Source organism: Dipodomys merriami, unplaced genomic scaffold, assembly GCF_024711535.1.
Source record: "Dipodomys merriami isolate MVZ:Mamm:240054 unplaced genomic scaffold, mDipMer1.0.p SCAF_1012, whole genome shotgun sequence".
In the NCBI taxonomy this organism is placed as follows: Eukaryota; Metazoa; Chordata; class Mammalia; order Rodentia; family Heteromyidae; genus Dipodomys; species Dipodomys merriami.
In genome coordinates this window covers 59,717-77,200 of record NW_027202286.1, presented here as the reverse complement: position 1 = coordinate 77,200, position 17,484 = coordinate 59,717, and the positions used below count along the sequence as shown (strand labels likewise).

The window sequence follows — 17,484 nt, the reverse complement described above, 5'->3', positions numbered from 1 at the left end:
ATTCCCTTACAATTTGTCTTGCCTGTTCTCAGGACACTTGAAACATCTTTCTTAAGGCATTAGCATTCAGATGGTGTAGTCTATGACTTTCCTGAGCTTCTTCTAAAGCTGACATTACATGACTTTCCTTAGTTAATAAGTCTGCTAACTTGTTCCCTTGAGACAAAGGTATAGGGAGATTACTATGCCCCCTGATGTGTCCCACAAATGCCTTTGTCGTTCTTTGTTGTAATAGCTGTTGTAATTTTATTAATTAGTCTTTTACTTTAGAATGACCAGTAACTAGGGCTGTTTCAATGGCAGGAAACAAGGAAACCACATAGCGTGAATCTGTGTAAAGGTTAAACTCCTCTGAATAATTTTGAAAGGCTAGCAGAACTGCAATAATCTGTTGTGCAGGTACAGTTGGGTCAGAAGATATTAATGGTGGTTTTGTACTGCAATAAACCACAGACTTTCCGCTAGAAGATCTATCTGTAAAAATACTTAATGCCCCTCCCAAAGGTTCTGTAACCAAAACCTTTGGAAATATCACAGGGGTTTCAGTATAAAAGGATGTTGGGACATATGAAAGCTTATTTTACCTGTGTAAGTTAATACAGCAATTTTCCAATCATCATCAAATCGTATCAAATGATCTAATTGTTTCTTATAAGGGATAATAATGTTAGGTATTTCTTGGCCAAATAATTCTCTAGCTCTTAATCTAGCCTTTAAAATCAAATTAGCACAAAAAAAGGGATATGAAGCAACTATTTTTCCAGGGTTATGGGAATAATGGATCCATTCTAGTATCCCATCCTGCCAAAAACATCCTGTGGGAGTAAAGCTTGTAGCCAGAATTTTAAAGGACCATGTTTGTACAATATTAATTTTCTGTATTTTAGCTGTATTCAATGCTTTTTCTACCAATTTTATACAGGATAAGGCGGCAGGAGTTATTTTCCTGGTAGATTTAGGATTAGGGTCTCTGTCCAACATTTTCATCAAAGGATCTAATTGTCCTGTAGCTATTTTTAAACTAGGCCGAATCCAATTAATATTCCCTAATAATTTTTGGAAATCATTTAATGTTTTTCGTTTATCTGTTCTAATTTGTGTCTTTTGAGACATAATATAATCATGTCCAATCACTTTTCCCAGATAATTTAAAGGTCATTCATGTTGAACTTTATCAGGAGCTATTATTATCAAACCGAATTTTGTTAATTGTTCTACCATATCCTGTAATATTTTTTCTGTCTTTTCTCTAGTTTCATCGGCCATAAGTATATCATCCATATAATGAATAATATATGCCCCTGGATATTTTTCTCTAATTTGTTCTATAGCCCTTTTCACATATTGTTGACATAAGGTAGGGCTGTTTTTCATGCCCTGAGGTAGCACTTTCCATTGGTACCTATTATAAGTTTGTTTAAAATTAGCCGAAGGGACACTGAAAGCAAATCTCTTGGAATCTTCTGATTGTAATTTTATTGTAAAAAAACAATCCTGTAAGTTTATTATTATTATGTATCTACCCTGTGGGACTGCAACAGGAGAGGGTAGACCTGGTTGAAGGGCTCCCATGTTATGCATGGTCTCATTAATTGCCCTCAGATCTTGTAATAATCTCCATTTTCCTGACTTCTTTTTTAATGACAAAAATTGGAGTATTCCATGAACTGGTAGTCTTTTCTATTCTTCCTTTGACTCAATTGTTCTTGAACTAAGTCCTGTGTGGCTTCAATCTTTTCTTGAGTTAGGGGCCACTGATTAATCCATACAGGATCAACACTTTTCCATATTATTTTGTCAGCATAAAGCTGTTCGTCAGTGGCCCCTATGAAAAATTTTGCTCCTTCGATGAGGAGTCTATTTGTCCTATTTTATTTTCATGTCTTGCATGATGTCACTGCCCCATAAAGAAAAGGGCAAGGTGGGAACAACATAAGGTTTGAAGTGGCCTTACTGCCCTTCACATACTCATTTGAGTCTCTGAGCTGACTAAGCTACATTAGAAGCCATCCCTAATCCAATTAAGGAAGAAGAAGTCTCTTGCACTGGCCAGGCCATAGGACAATCTTTTCCAGCTATACAGGATCTGTCAGCTCCTGTGTCTAAGAGTCCTGTTATTTGTTTTCCATTGACTTTAATGGCCTTGTAAGGCCTTTTATCTGTAATTTCCTGAACCCAGGCTACAGTATCTGTGGTGCCAAACCCTCCTTTTCTGTTTTGAGTCAGTGTGGGATTAGGCAAGTTTAAATATGAGAGTAAAATATTTGGGCAATCCTCTGCCCTTTATTAACTTGAATAGTCTCTTTTAGAGACCTTATCATGACCTTTATAGTGGTAGGCCTGTCTGAGTCTATTACACCTGGTAATACCTCAAAATTCTTTTTATAGTTTGAGCCACCGGCAACACCAATACTTACTGTAAAAAATTCATGAATTCCGTGGAATTCTTCCAAGTGAATTGCCTGCATTGGATGTCAAAATGTATTCAAGAGTTTTTGTATACATGTATAATGATTTCTGCAGAGTTTGTGAAATTTTAATCAGAAATAATTTTAACTTATCTATTTAAATGAATAGTACAGAAACTAAAGTATTTCTGGTGCTTGTCTGAAAAAGAATATTTTAAAATATTCTATGTTTGTATAATGTGTCCTTTCAGATTGTATTCCATATAGATAGTTTTAGATTCCTTTTTTTCCTAGGTCCTAATATTATTTTTCTTTGGGATAAAATGACAATGTTGTCTAATTTCAAAAGTTTTGTAAAGTTTATGGTATGTAAACGCCTTTCTGAGGTGAAGATTTAATACACTGATGTCAAACTAAATTTAATTATATGAATTACGTATGTTGTTACACTTGTTATTTTGTAATCAACTTTTTAATAAATGTTTTTCATTTCTTGCATCTGAAGAAAGAAAAATACGGAATACTTCACAAATTTTCATATCATCCTTGTGCAATTGCCATGTTAATCTCTGTATTGTAATTGGGAATACGTGCTGCTGAAGCATGTAGTATCTTCCAAATTTAAGCAGTTAATGATGCAATCTTTATACAGACTTATATCCACCGTTGCCTACTTGTAATAAGGAAACTATATTGTTCCTGACAATGCTACTGATCTTATTTCCCTAAAATTCTGTGAATAGTGGAAAAAAAATATATTGTTCATCTTAATGCTCACATTTGCAATTTTTTTTTGTCAATGACAATTTTAAGTCTTTTTCATTTGGAATTTGATCATACTTTCAATAATTTATTGCTAGGTCCAAAGGTGATGGCTTTTTCATGTACTAATTGATCCAACTGAATTAGCTTTGTGGAGCTAATGGATTCAAAGTAAGCCTTGCTTAAGAGCTACTTCTAACCTTCTGCATTTGACATTTTCCCAAGTGAGGTCTTACTGGCACAAATGTCTACCTGACCCTTTATTCTTCTTCCATGTAGGAACAGACCAATCAGAATATATTACCCTGACACCATAGATTGTTTTACTTGAACAACACTAATCTTACTTACAAGGGATCATAGAGAGATGAACAATTCAGTCATAACTGTTCAGACTAGAAGGTATTTTATCAAAATATAATTGTTTATTATATCTAACATTTCAAAAGTAACTAAAGCCAAGAAGGGGAAAAATCGATCATATTCATGATTACTTAATATCCTGGCCTGTCTACCATCCTACCAGGTAGGAAGTTACACTACTGCATTACTATCACCAAATATTTTCATAGTTGCAGGAGAAGTCCAGATGTTTCTTCTCATTATTAGGCCTTAAATTGGTAATGTTTTCATCACAGTGTTTTCTCTTGCCTACAGGCTGTAAATCTACAAATAGTAAATCTTTAGGTGCAACTCTATCAAACACTGAGGTAGAGATAATGTAATAATACTTTAAAACAGAGTTGCCTTTGATACTGTAACCACAACAGAACAATGCAAAACATATGTCTTTTTTCTTATATTATATATAGTTATATATTTTATATTTATATGTGCTGATTTTATATTTCACACAATGAAACTTACTAGAATTAGTTGATAATTTCACAAATAAATTAAAATTTATTTATTCCAATAAATAGAATTGGAATACAAATAATTAGGTTTAAAATGTATATTAGAATATAAAAAAGTATGAACGCAGTGTCTTTGGTATAAACTTGTGATACATTCAAACTGTTCTTGGTTTTCTGAATTCACATGGTAAAAAACCAATTTTGTTTTCCTCTAATCTATAAGGGATTTTACTCTGCTTCTCTGTTTATTGTTTTAATTCACTGATTCCAAACTGTTTTTCTCCATATTTCTGAAGCATTCCTACTGATTATGCTCAAATATTTCTGATAAGATGTTAAACAAATATTATTCTTCTGCACGACCCAATGATTCCTATGATCCCAGGTACCAGTTACCTGCATCATCAGATAACAAGGGCAAGACTTCTCACATAGGCCCATGCAACATGCAACAAAGTAATTGAAGACCCATTTCAATTTCTCATTTCCTATATTTCAGGGCCCCAATTCCTTGAGATGCAGGATTTAGCAGTAAGCAATTGTGAAATGCAAGGCAACTTAAAATGAAAGATGAGATCACAAATTTTGAGAGTATGTACTATGATTCAAACATTCAACTTACAGATGGCCAGCCCATATCAGTGAGCAAGTTCACAAGGTGTCATAAGATTATTTTTAATACCCCTCCGCTATGATTAATGAAAGATTTTAGTCCAGCATAAGTGGGCCAAAAAATAGTTCCTGGAAGGATAGATCCATAATTGGTCTACCAAGATCCAGAAAAATTTACTTAGAGTTCAAATGTAATTCAGAAAAACATTGAGAAGATCCTTAGTGCTGCAAAACACTGGGACTTCAGTACAACATGGTTCAGTGGTATAAAATGTCACTCTCAAACCAATGATAATCTACATTTAATCGACTGAAAGTTATTCCTTTACAAATTAACTTTTTAAAATCACATTCGCCAAAATAACATTTGACAAGTAGATGATACTTAGTGACATTACAAATTTTTCATGTGTAGGGAGCAAGTTACAATAGAGTTGAATTATTTACCCAGCACTAATGCCAAACACGTTCAACCATTCATTGAAGTCTAGAAATAACCAACCACAATTTGTGTTTTTCAATAGGAGCCTTCCAGAAATGTGTTAAATAGATCAGCCTGCCAAATTTCAAACCAAAACGTTTGCTAATAAAGTAAATGTCATCATTTAATAAGGCACATTTTAAAATGTCACAAATAGTTGTCTTATCATATGTAATATTATGTTTTCCCTATCTGTGTAACATAGGGAGAAATATGACTTTAGGTCTTGATATGGGTACTCATCAGAGATATGACAAACATAAAATCTGTCTTCTATTTCTATCACATTCCTATATAGGAATAAATTTTAGTTTTCTTCTTTTTCCAAAACTTATAGGTAGTAAAAAATATTATACCATGTAAAATAAAACAATCACACCACTGTACAAAGCTATTTATAAAAATTGGTAGCTAGGAGTACATTCTATGCATTTTTTAACTTTCTTTTTGACTGAAGATTAATCTTCCAAATGGATGAGAATAAAATCATGTTTAAGTGCTTCACGTCTCCAGTCTTGCAAATTGTTACTGCAGATGAATGAATTATGGAAATATAAGCTGACATCAGTTCAAGCATATGCAGAATGGAAACTCCATGAAATGTATATAAACCTTTCAAAGTATTAGTAGACAGTTTAACAGGATGACTATCAGGAAGTTGAAAACAGAAAGAAATTATAGTAAAGACATAGAATGAATGAAAAATTAACAAGGGGCAAGTACAGCTAGAATACTCAATGTACACATATGATAAAGGAAGTGGTAAATCTGAAATAAATATTGGAGAAGCATTTGGTTGAGAATGATGGAAGGAGTGACTCTGATCCAAGAGCAATGGACAATTAGATGGATATATTTAATTGTAACACACTTGCACAACCTTTTGAAATTCAGTTTAAAAAAACAACAAAAAACAAAAACACACAAAAATCACAACCAACCAGAAATATCTAGAGAGTATGAATATTTCTTCCCAAAATTTTAAGCAGTTAATGAAGGGTAGTCTTGGGAAAAGCAAACAACGCTGTCCAAAGAGAGAAGTTTGGGATAGGAAAGAATTTTGAACAGATTTAAATAGATTGTCTAAGGTTATAAATCACAATCACCTACATCTCCTGCAAATAGTATCTTTCTTCTAGGAGTTCTCTGTCTGAACTGGATAATCCAGTAGTGAGACACACTTGATAGCTTGTGAAGATAGAATGGAAGAAACAAGATCAAGAACGCATTACTCCACTGGAGAGAAAACAATCCTCCATATTTTCTCTAATCTTTCTTCACTACTCTTTCTTCATACTTTTAAGTCAATTGATTTTGAATTATATTTTTCCTTCTTTCCTCTGGCAAAGTAATTGGTCAAAGTAATTCATTAAATATTATTTGCCATTTTCTTCTTTCATGCTGATTAATTGGCCAAGCGAGTCTATGAAACTTCCCTCTTGCACTTGGTTGCCATGAAACAACATCTATGTCAATGAGAAGAAGTGTAATGTAAAACTTTGTCTCCAGAAAACAGTCCAAGAAGTTGTGATCACAAATATTTGGCTGTATTTTTTCTCTTACCTTGAAAGTCTTCTTGTGTCTAAAGTGCCCACAAACATAAGTACTCCATCACTTTTTGGTTCAATCAATTCTAACCTAAAAGATATATTTTCCTAAGAAGATGCTTAGAGGAAACTGAAAAATACTGCACTTTTATCTTCTATTGTAAGACTCTCCTTAGATACCATATCAGGAACAATGAAGTTATTCTATGCAAAATTATTTCAATAGATTATTTTTCTCTTTGTCTTGAATTTGTTCACCAAGATGTATGGAGGAGAGTAGAGTTAAATCACCTATACCTAGAAAGACAGTGTCTGTTACAAAAGGTCAATTCTTCTATGTCCTGCTTCTATGTCCTCCTCTTAGCTCTTGCCTGATTTCCAATTAATCACAGCATCTTGGCTTCAAGTCTAGTGAAGCTGAAGGACTATATGGGCTCCACCACTGTTAAATCTTCATGATTTGTCTTTGAAAACTCTTTAAGTTGCCTCATTTGGATGTGGAATGTATTTCCATGTCTCCATTCAATCTGTTCGGCATTGTAGTGAGCCAAATAGGCTCCGTAAAATCATTTTAGTTAGTAAAAATATTAACACAATTTAGGGCTGGGAAGTTGGCTCTTTGGTAGAGTGCTTGCCTTGAATGCCTGAGACCCTGGGTTTGATTCCTCAGCACCACATAAGCAAAAAGAAAAAAAGCCGAAAGTGGTGCTGTGGCTCAAGTGGTAGAGCACTAGCCTTGACCTGAAGACCTGAGGGACCCAGGCCCAGAGTTCAGGCCCCACGACCGGAAGCTCCAAAAAATATTAATACAATTTATATAAAATTTTTGGACTCCCTTCACTGCTAAAGCCAATACGCTTAGCTAGGGCTTCTAAGAACTACGTTTTCTTACCTTTTCCATTTGCTCAATTCTTTTCTGAACCCAAAACATTTTGGCTTATGGAATAAGAGAAGTCTTCACTATCTCATGTTATTAAAGATATTATTTTTTGTGAGCCACTTAGAAATGTGAAATCATTGGTTTGAATTATATAATTATATAATTACATAATTATATAATCAGATTTTTTTCTGTTTCACTGCTTCAAGTGCAAAGACATTGTGGAAAGTGTTACAAACAGAAATGTGTAAACCCAACACCTTCTTGCATTTTGGAGGGCACTTTCTCCCTAAATATTTTGACTCAAATTATCTTTTTCAGAGAATTACTGTTTGGTAATTAAAGGTAAATTCACAAATTTTGATGTCTTATTTTTTAAGAACTTGAATTTAAATTCCAATACAACCTTGTTTCACACAGTGAGAATATATTTCCTGGGTAAGGAGGATTCCAAGGGAACCAACCGTATTTACAGCAATGTTTCTGAGGTTTGTTTAGTGTGAAAAAGAGCCATCTTCACCCACATTGCTTCCTCTCTACTAAGTCTCCATGGATTTCTTTGCATGAAAGCCTATTCTCCCAGGAAATTTTAAATTTTCTTAATAGGCTAAGTTGTTAAAAATTTTGAACAATTCAAATTTACCTGTCATACTTTAAAACTCTTGAAATTTCTTTATCAGAACCGCGAATTCACCAATCCTAATTCCACCTTTAACATCCAAAAGTTAACATGCTCTTTTCATGATATAGTGTCCATGCAACTATTATTTTCCAGTAGCTTTGTACTGCGTATATATAGCCATATAAGCTGATGCTAAGCAAAATGAATTCCAAGATATGGAACCAGATTTTTTTATTTGTGGTTGTTGTTTTTGTTGAACTATGTGACTTGTTTTCTTTGGGTTTTTCCCCTATAGTTCATTCCTGCTGTATTTGATTTTGTATTGTGTATGCATTTACCTTAAATAGGGAAGGTAAGAGGAAAAGCAAAATGGTGAGACAAAAGACAAAGGGAAAACCAATGCAATAGCAACACTCACAAGACAATATGTTGGAAATGTACCTTATAAACTTGTGAGGGGTGAAGGGGTGAAGGAAAACTGTGAGAAAAATGAAGGAGGGGTAACAAGTTTGAAATGTTTTTTATTCACTACCTTACAATTACTGTAACCTCACTGTACATCAATTTGATAATAAAATTGAAAAAATAAGCTGCGTACAATGTAATTTCACTGTATTGGCACAGTAAATATTATTCTTTAGGTAGCAATATTTTAAAAATCAATTCTATTTGACATCTAATTCAAATTGATTACCTCTTTTTTACCAGAGGGTCATCAACGTGATTGTTATCCAACTAGAAAATATTTTCATAATATACTTGCCGAATTTTTCAAAAAAGAATAAATTTATTACTTTCTTATTCTAAAACAGAAAAACACTTTAATGCTATGGAAACCCATAACTTTTAAAATTAAATAATTTGTTAAGAGGACAGATTATATATTTGCTTCAAAATTCATATGACAAATAACTACTCATAATTACTCCTTTTTAAATTCTCAACATTCCATATGTTAGAGATTCAAAACAGTACTTTTTTGCATGTTATAAAATTCTGCAATAGATGCAGTTTCCAATGGAGTGTACAGATAGAGAAGTCAATAGAAAAATAGCCACATTCTGGTAGAGGATAAAACTATGAAGCATCTGTAATAATTCATCAAGAGTAAGCATTTTTTTTATCAGAGTAAGCTGTTATTTCTATGACTATCAATCCCAAGATTTATGCCATGAAGTCATCCTAGCCCAACAGTTTCCAACTTGTAAGGGGCACCCTAAAATTCCTTAATTCATATCATGAATAGCTTATCTCTATTGTGAAAAATACTACACCTCTGCTAATGTGATGCCCTCCGTGTTCTGGAAAGAATACCACAATAACCTGAGATGCATAATTTTTCCTCCACTGGTATTCTTGAGATCAGATCACTTGCAAATATTATTTATATTTATACTTTTTTAATTATCATAGATATTCAGGAAGCTAAGATTGGAAAATTATGGTTCAAAACCCACCCTGGCAGGAAGGTTTCTTAGAATCTTATCTCCAATATACTTCTCCACAAAAGCCAGACACAAGTGGCACTGAACTTGAAGTGGTAGGGCATGAGCCTTGAGCATAAACAGACTCAGAGGCACTGTCCAGGCCAAGAGTTCAAGCTCTAGGCAAACCAATAAAACAAAAACAATGTTGAGTACAAACCCCAAACCTAGCATTTTTCTCAATGTATACAGAGGCACGTAAATAAGGAAATGGCTTCCTGTGTTACTTAGAGGTTGAAAAAAGAAGATGTCACACAACTACTCTCTTCATACCATTTTAAACCAAACCCTCAAAAATTGCTGTTTTTCTTTTTTTTTTTCAGGTAAGGGGTAGGTTTATTCAGTAAGCCTGCTGGGACCAGGCAAGGTTGGCACTCCACGTGGCTGGGAATTAGAAAGAGCTGGAAAAGAGAGGAAAGAGCTAGAGCAGAGAGAACTAGAAAAGAACAGAGAGAGAGAGGTAAGAACAGAGAGAGAGATCTAGAAATGAACAGAGAGAGCAGAGAGCTAGAAAGGAACAGAGAGAGCGCCTGGGCGGGTGGTAGGCCTTATCTAGGGTATGGGCGGGGAAAGGCGTGGCCACATCAAATTCAGATGTGACCTCTTCTAGGCATCCCAGTTGCCTAGGTAACGCAGGTACTGGGTGGAGACTTTGCTGTGAGGAGGGTGGAGTCTGCTAGCCATCTAGGGGTGGACCTTACATTCCAGCCTTTTAATAATCTTGAAATAGGGCAAGGATTCTCTCTGGCTACTTCCTGCTGACAAGGGGCATGGACAATAGGGGCAAAAGGCTGGAATTTGGTCCCCTCCCAGAAGGCAGTGAGCAGTAGCTGTCCCTTGGTGGATTGAGTCCTTGGGTGAAGTGTGGAGAAGTCTCATGAGCATTGAGCGGCTGGAAAAAAAAAATACTAAACGGCAAATAAATGGCAAGAGGAAGGACTTGGGGCTGAAAATGTTGGTAGAAATGTCCCTACCTACTTCTGACATCTGGCGACTAAGTAGAGAAGTCAGGTGACAAAGGCAAGAATATAAATTCCTGTTCAGTTAATATGTAGACAGGTATAACCATTGGCTGGATAGGCTTCTTACTTCCACTGACCTCCCGGCTCTGGTTAATTTTGAAAGTGCAGGCACAAAGTAGCTGATGTGATATTATCTCCTCTTAGTCCTCTCCATGTTTCCTTGTTCCCCAGACTGGCTGAGTCTAGGTGCTCGTTGCTCGGATGGCTTCTCCCAGTTGGTATTCAAGATTTGAACTCCATGTGTGGGCAGAGTCCCTGAGCACTTCTGCTCAAGGCTAGTGCTTTACCACGTTGAGTTACAATAACACTTCCAGTGTTCAAGGAGGTTTGAACTCAAGGCCTGGGCACTGTCCCTGAGCACTTCTGCTCAAGGCTAGCACTGAACCACTTTGAGTTATAGTATCACTTGCAGAGTTTAGCTGGAAGATGGAGTCTTAGGGATTTTTCAGCCCGAGCTGGCTTTGAACTGAAATCTTTGCCACAAAAGCCCTTTGTTATTTCCAATTAAAGCAACAAGGAGATCAAGTAGAATAAGTAGAGCTTACCTGCTCCTATCAAGAATGGACCAACAAATATTCTGCAATGACAAAACTCATTATACGTGATGAGAATTTTAGCATAGATATGCCCAGTATTTTAGAACCATGTAGTCAGTAGTAGAATACACAACACAAAACAAAAAAAGGCAAATCTCAAAACCTAAAATTTTGACAACATTTAGACATCTTTGCTAACAAAGCACATCAGATGGTTGGGCCTCAGTTACCAGGGCCAGAGTAGAGAAGTGGTGTGGACATGGATGTGAAGGCCAGCAATGGTATTGATGCGCTGTTTCCGCCACAGACAGACTGGTTCGCAAAAGGCCGTCAGAACTGTGGGTATTCCTCAGAGCAAAAAAGGAAAAAGCAAACAAAAAAAGAAAAAAGAGGGAAAAAAAACAGAGAGAAATCCCAGCTATCCTGACTTTAAGCTCTTTATCCGAGTCACGGCACCATTTATGTTAGGTTTTTTAAAAAGAGTTAGCCGAGTAAGGACAGCACCAGCATGCACGTGGTATTCAGGTAAGGGGTAGGTTTATTCAGTAGGCCTGCTGGGACCAGGCAAGGTTGGCACTCCACGTGGCTGGGAATGAGAGAGAGCTTGAAAAGAGAGGAAAGAGCTAGAACAGAGAGAGCTAGAAAAGAACAGAGAGAGAGAGAGGTAAGAACAGAGAGAGAGAGCTAGAATAGAACAGAGAGAGAGAGAGAGCTAGAAATGAACAGAGAGAGCAGAGAGCTAGAAACAAACAGAGAGGAAATTGCTGTTTTTCTAAATTTATAAATTGATATCATCCATTTGTTAGCAACTCTGTCTAGATTATTCACATTAACATGGTGTACATGAACTATGGGAATTATCTATTAACTATGTTCTAATTATAACTCTCTTGAAAGAATATTCTAGGAAAATAGAATGCAAGAATCATTTGTGAATTTGTCCATTAATCCCTCTACTTAAAAATAATTTTTTAGTATCCTATAGAATATAAAATTACAAACAAAACAAAAATACATATTTTAAATCTAAATTCTAATTTAACAAAGTCTACAAAGTACTACATTAGATGAACTTTGCTATTTCTCCAGGCTTAAACTTTTGTAATCCTTCAACATTTCTTTGGAATCCAACAGAATGGTGCTTACTTAGTTTTGCAAATTTTTGGATGGAAATAATGAGCCATTCTGCATCTAGAATGTTCTGTAATAAGAGAGCATTTAAAACACAAATGAGGATATATATAAGGTGCATTTCAATAGGAAACTTGACTTCTCAAAACATAATGAGAAAATTAGCCCAAAATTCCAACTGTGTATTCCTTTTTTTTTGTTGTTTGGTTTGTTTTATTGAGACAAAGTTTTTCTACCTGGTCCAGGGAAGGTATTGCAATGTAATTCCATTCTCTAATCTCCTGACGAAGTGCTAGAATTCCAGGCTTGTATCACATTGCCCTGCCATAGTTTGTTTATTTACTCTAGAAACAGACTCGCAATTCTGAACTTCTCCTAAGATCTTATCCACTAAACTGACTGCTCAGACTCTTTATGTACTATTTTCAAAGATGTTCTAACAATTCACACAAGATATGAACATTTTTATATGCACCTACAGGGTTCCCTGATTCATTCCTCCATGAATCCTATCCCGTTAATAATGTTGCTTGACTCTCTTACTATCACTGATTCCTAGCTATGTAATATTCTCAACTTTTTTGGGGAAAGTTCACTGGAGGGCTTTCTAATATTAAAAATTATCACTTGATTCTAGTCTTACTCAGGACATATTTTCTATTGTTTTCTAACTTTTCTACATATTCTGAGAGTTGTTTCATTTGTGTATTTTTGTGTGCACATATAAGTCCCTTTGTGTGTATGTGTATGTTAGTGTGTATGTATGCAAAAACCTCATGCTCTTATTCAGCAATCTTGCTCATGACTAGTATTCCAGCTTTTGGCTGTTTAATTTCAGGTAGTGTCTCAAAGCCTGTTCTGCCCAGGCTGGATACAAATTGAACTTCTCAGACTCCTTTACATTTTTAGGTTTTATTTTTCCAGGAGTATCAACTTTTAAACTACAAACACTTTTGTGAGTGTTAAGTATAACCTGTAGCCCAGATTTTTAACTCAAGAATTAATATAAAGATAGATGAACATATACATTACATATCTTGAGTATACAATGTTAGAAATGTGGTCCTAAGCTGGGTGTGGTGAGATCTGAGGATTGGGGTTTAAAGCCAGCCCAGGTAGGAAAGTCCTGGAGACTCTTTTCTCCAATAACTACCAGAAAATTGGGAGTGGCACTGTGGCTCAAGTGGAAGAGCACTAGCCTTGAGCAGAAGGACAGTGCCCAGTCCCATATTGTACCAAGACCAACAACTACAAAAAAGAATATAAGAAAAGGAAAAAAAAAGAAATGTGACCTTAGCCACCAGATTCATTGCTAGTATAATTCCTATTTTTTCCAGTTAAGTCCATTCTCTCATACGTGACTTGCATTGGAAACATTCATTCTTCCATTCTCCTTTTTACAAAATTACGTGTTTATAAAGCGTGATTTAGAAAGGATTTGGCTTCATCTTCCACATAGAAGTAATGCTTTCTCTATATCACTCCCATAAATCTACATACTGGACTTGGCTTTATTGTTTCAATGTTGTCCTATTTGTAGAGTGTTCTATATTTTACTGAAGCCTTTTAAATAAACACAGAACTTCTCTTTCGTATTATTGTTATTGTTTCTCTTACTGTTCACTCGTGTACACTTGGGAAATTAATGCACAGCGCATACACTCACAAAAAATGATTTGAGAACCTTCTCCCATTTAAAATTCACCATAATTTACAGAGCACTTAAGAACTTTGAACAAAATGTACTCATGAAAAAAGTATTCATAAACAATTTAAATTTCATATTTTCTCCTTACTAAGTTGTCTCTGAAACACGTGTTACCTCATGTCCAAAAGTGTCCTTGTGCTATTTCAATGAAGCCAGAAAACATTCATTTTTTTTCTGGAGCAGCACCATAGATTGTTACTGGAAGTAAGCGGAAGTAACTGTTACTAGATGTGGAAATCGATCTCAGGAGACGAATTGAGCATAGAGGAATGACAAAGTTCAAGTTAACTTTTGATTTCCTTTTTACTGTACAAGAAAAGAATTCAAGGCTTGAAGGAAACTTTCTTCCTGACAATTTTGAGTGTGTTCTTTATTCATATAAAACTTGTCTGTAAACTTGTAGTTGAGAGTATTACAAAAGGAAACAATATGCCATTTGAAGGCCAGCATAACAAAAGGAAATAACTTTGTTTTAAAAGTGTTCTACTGCAAATAAACAAAGATATGGAGGTGCTGAAGTGTCTTATGGATGAATGTTTCACTCCTGAGATGATTCTCTTGTTGCAGGAGTCAGTTATCAATTCCTTTAGTCTGGTCCTGAGTTTTCCATAGCAATAAAGATTTCAAAAAAGCAGGATCCAGAGAGTATGATCAGCAAAACCAGCCTCTTATCGGACCACTACTCCTTTAAGGAGAGTCCCAAAGAAATACCCAGGAATTGTGTTGTTTGCTTGTTTGTTTACTTTGTGCTAGTTCTGGGGCTTGAACTCAGAGGCTGGAACCTGTCCCTGAACAGTTGTCTTTCTTTCCGACCTGCCCCCAAAGCTAGTACACAACTGCTTGAGCCAAAACTCCATTTCTGGTTTTTTGGTGTTTAATTTCAGATAAGAGTTTGACAGACTCTCCTGCCTGGTTGGCTTTGAACTAAGACAGTAAGAAAGCTAAGTGACAACAACTGTTTGGACTTCTCTTTTGAACCAAGAAATATTAGATGAAGTTTACGATAAAGCTAATCTTTGACCATTTTTAAAGAAGAGAATATGTTCATCAAAGAAACCATAACTTAAATAACTCAGCAAAAGTAGGTGCACTGAATCCTTTGGGAAGATTACTGTTGACTTAATCATTCCTTTGGGGGAAACTTAAAGCCATATTTGCACTTTTTTTTGATTGTGTGGATTGAACACTGATCCTGGGCACTGTCTCTCAGCTCTTCAGCTCAACTTGAATGCTGTACCACTTTAGCTACAGCACCAATTCTGGGTTTCTGGTGGCTAATTGAAGATAAGTGTTTCATGGACTTTCCTGACCAGGCTGGATTTGAATCACAATCCTCTGGTTTTAGCTAGGATTACAGGCAAGAGCCACCAGTACCTGGCTCATATTTGCATTTATGTGCACTTAATGACACTATGTAGACAAAGAATGGAAATTTGAACCAAATGATGACATTGCAGCTTTCCAGAAAAATTGAGGTAGCAATAAATATCTCCTCCTTTTCCATTTTGTTACATTAATGACTCATGAGCTATGGGACCCTTACATTAGCATCCTGTGACATCTGTGTAGGTGTATTTAGTATTAGGAAATGTTCATAGAGAAATATAGAAAGACAGATTTTCAGAAAGCAAAGGATATCAGATATGAAAGAACAGCCTAGAAGGAGACAGATTTATCTAGCCTAAGAGATTTAGAATGCTAAAACAATGAGGAATAAGCCTAGTTGATAACTAGTTCTTCAATAACCAAAAATGGTTCCCTAGAACTGTTTCTGCTATACCTTAGCTACTATCATTTTTTCCTTCCATCTGGAGTTATTCCTTTTCTTCTGTCACGACTGTTAATTAGCCTCTGCATTTTTGGTGCTATGATTGGCCAAAATGATTTCCAAATCTCACTTAGACTACCCTTTTCATTTTGATTAGCAGTGACCCCTCTCAAAATCCTGGAATATGTGAATTTCCAGAATTAATCTACACCTGACATCTAAGCACATTCCTGGCATTAATTGCCCTGACCTAATGAGCAAAACTTTTTTTTAACACAGTATCCTAATATAGGTAAAGTACATGAATTAGGGACTATTGTCAAGTATCAGTATGGAAGGAACAATTATATATTCCAAGTTTGGGTTCTTTATTTTGCATTTACTAACTAAATGTTCATTGTTGTTGTTGTTGCTCTTGTTGTTTTGGCAGTCCTGAGGCTGAAACTCAGCACTTGGGAATTATTCCTCAGCTTTTTTTTTTTTCTCAATTCTAACCCTCTACCACTTGAGGCACAGGACCACTTCCAGTGTTTCTTTTTCTGTTTATGTGTTACTGAGGAATTGAACCCAGGGTTTCATGAATGCTAGGCAATCACTTTACCATGAAGCCACATTCCCAGAACACTAAATAACTCTCTTAAGATGGCATTAAATTTTCATTACATAACTATGTATCATAATTTTAGCCAGAAATTTTTGCTAGAAAAGGGCATTGATCACAGTACTGAATCCAGTAAGGCTAGATAGACAATGAATAACTGTCACGGTCTAGCCAGGGCACAGAGGGACTTACCTCATGGAGCTGGTACAACAGACTGAGTGAGACAGCTCCTGACCCACAGCCCACCTCCAGAATGAGAGGGCCACCTTGGTTCCAACCACATCAGGGACGCTGGGCCAACTCCTCCAGCACCCATTCAATCAGTTCCTGAGAGAGAGAGAGAGAGAGAGAGAGAGAGAGAGAGAGAGAGAGAGAGAGAGAGAGAGAGAGAGAGAGAGACAGGGAGACAGAGAGACAGAGAGACAGAGAGACAGAGAGACAGAGACAGACAGAGAGAGACAGAGAGAGACAGAGACAGAGACAGAGACAGAGACAGAGAGACAGAGAGAGAGAGAGAGAGAGAGAGAGAGAGAGAGAGAGAGAGAGAGAGAGAGAGAGAGAGAGAGAGAGAGAAACGAAAGAAGGTCAGAATTACACTTAAGCCAGGTACCTGTTGCTCAGGCCTGTAATCCTAAGTACAGTGGAGGCAAAGATATGAGGATTGTGGTTTATAGCCAGCCCTGGCAGGAACACATGTGAGATTCTTATTTCCAAAGAACCACTAGAATACTGGAAGTGGTCCTGTGACTCAAGTGGTAGAGTGCTATTTTTGAGCTGAGGAACTCAGGGAGCTGTCCCAGGCACAGAGTTCAAGCCCCATGACTGAAAAGAAGTGGACTTCCCACCACAAAAAGTAGACTGAATAACACCCATTGTCATAGGGAACATGGCAGCGAAGTCAGGCCAAGCTTCCTGTCAGCTGGGAGTCATAAGTAGGTCACCCAACTTCTCTGTGCCTCAGTTTCCCCAGCTTCAAAACTGAACAAAGTGAAGGATCCCGTTCCTCATGGGGATTGGGTATTAAAGAAAGAGAATCCTGTTTTGATTTATAATCCCATACCTGTC

At 36.1% G+C, this 17,484-nt stretch overlaps 1 pseudogene; it reads right to left on the bottom strand.

The window, feature by feature from the left end:
* Positions 1-2,917: 2,917 nt before the first annotated feature.
* LOC138807600 (U6 spliceosomal RNA) lies at positions 2,918-3,013 on the bottom strand (annotated as a pseudogene).
* Between the last annotated feature and the right edge of the window lie 14,471 nt (positions 3,014-17,484).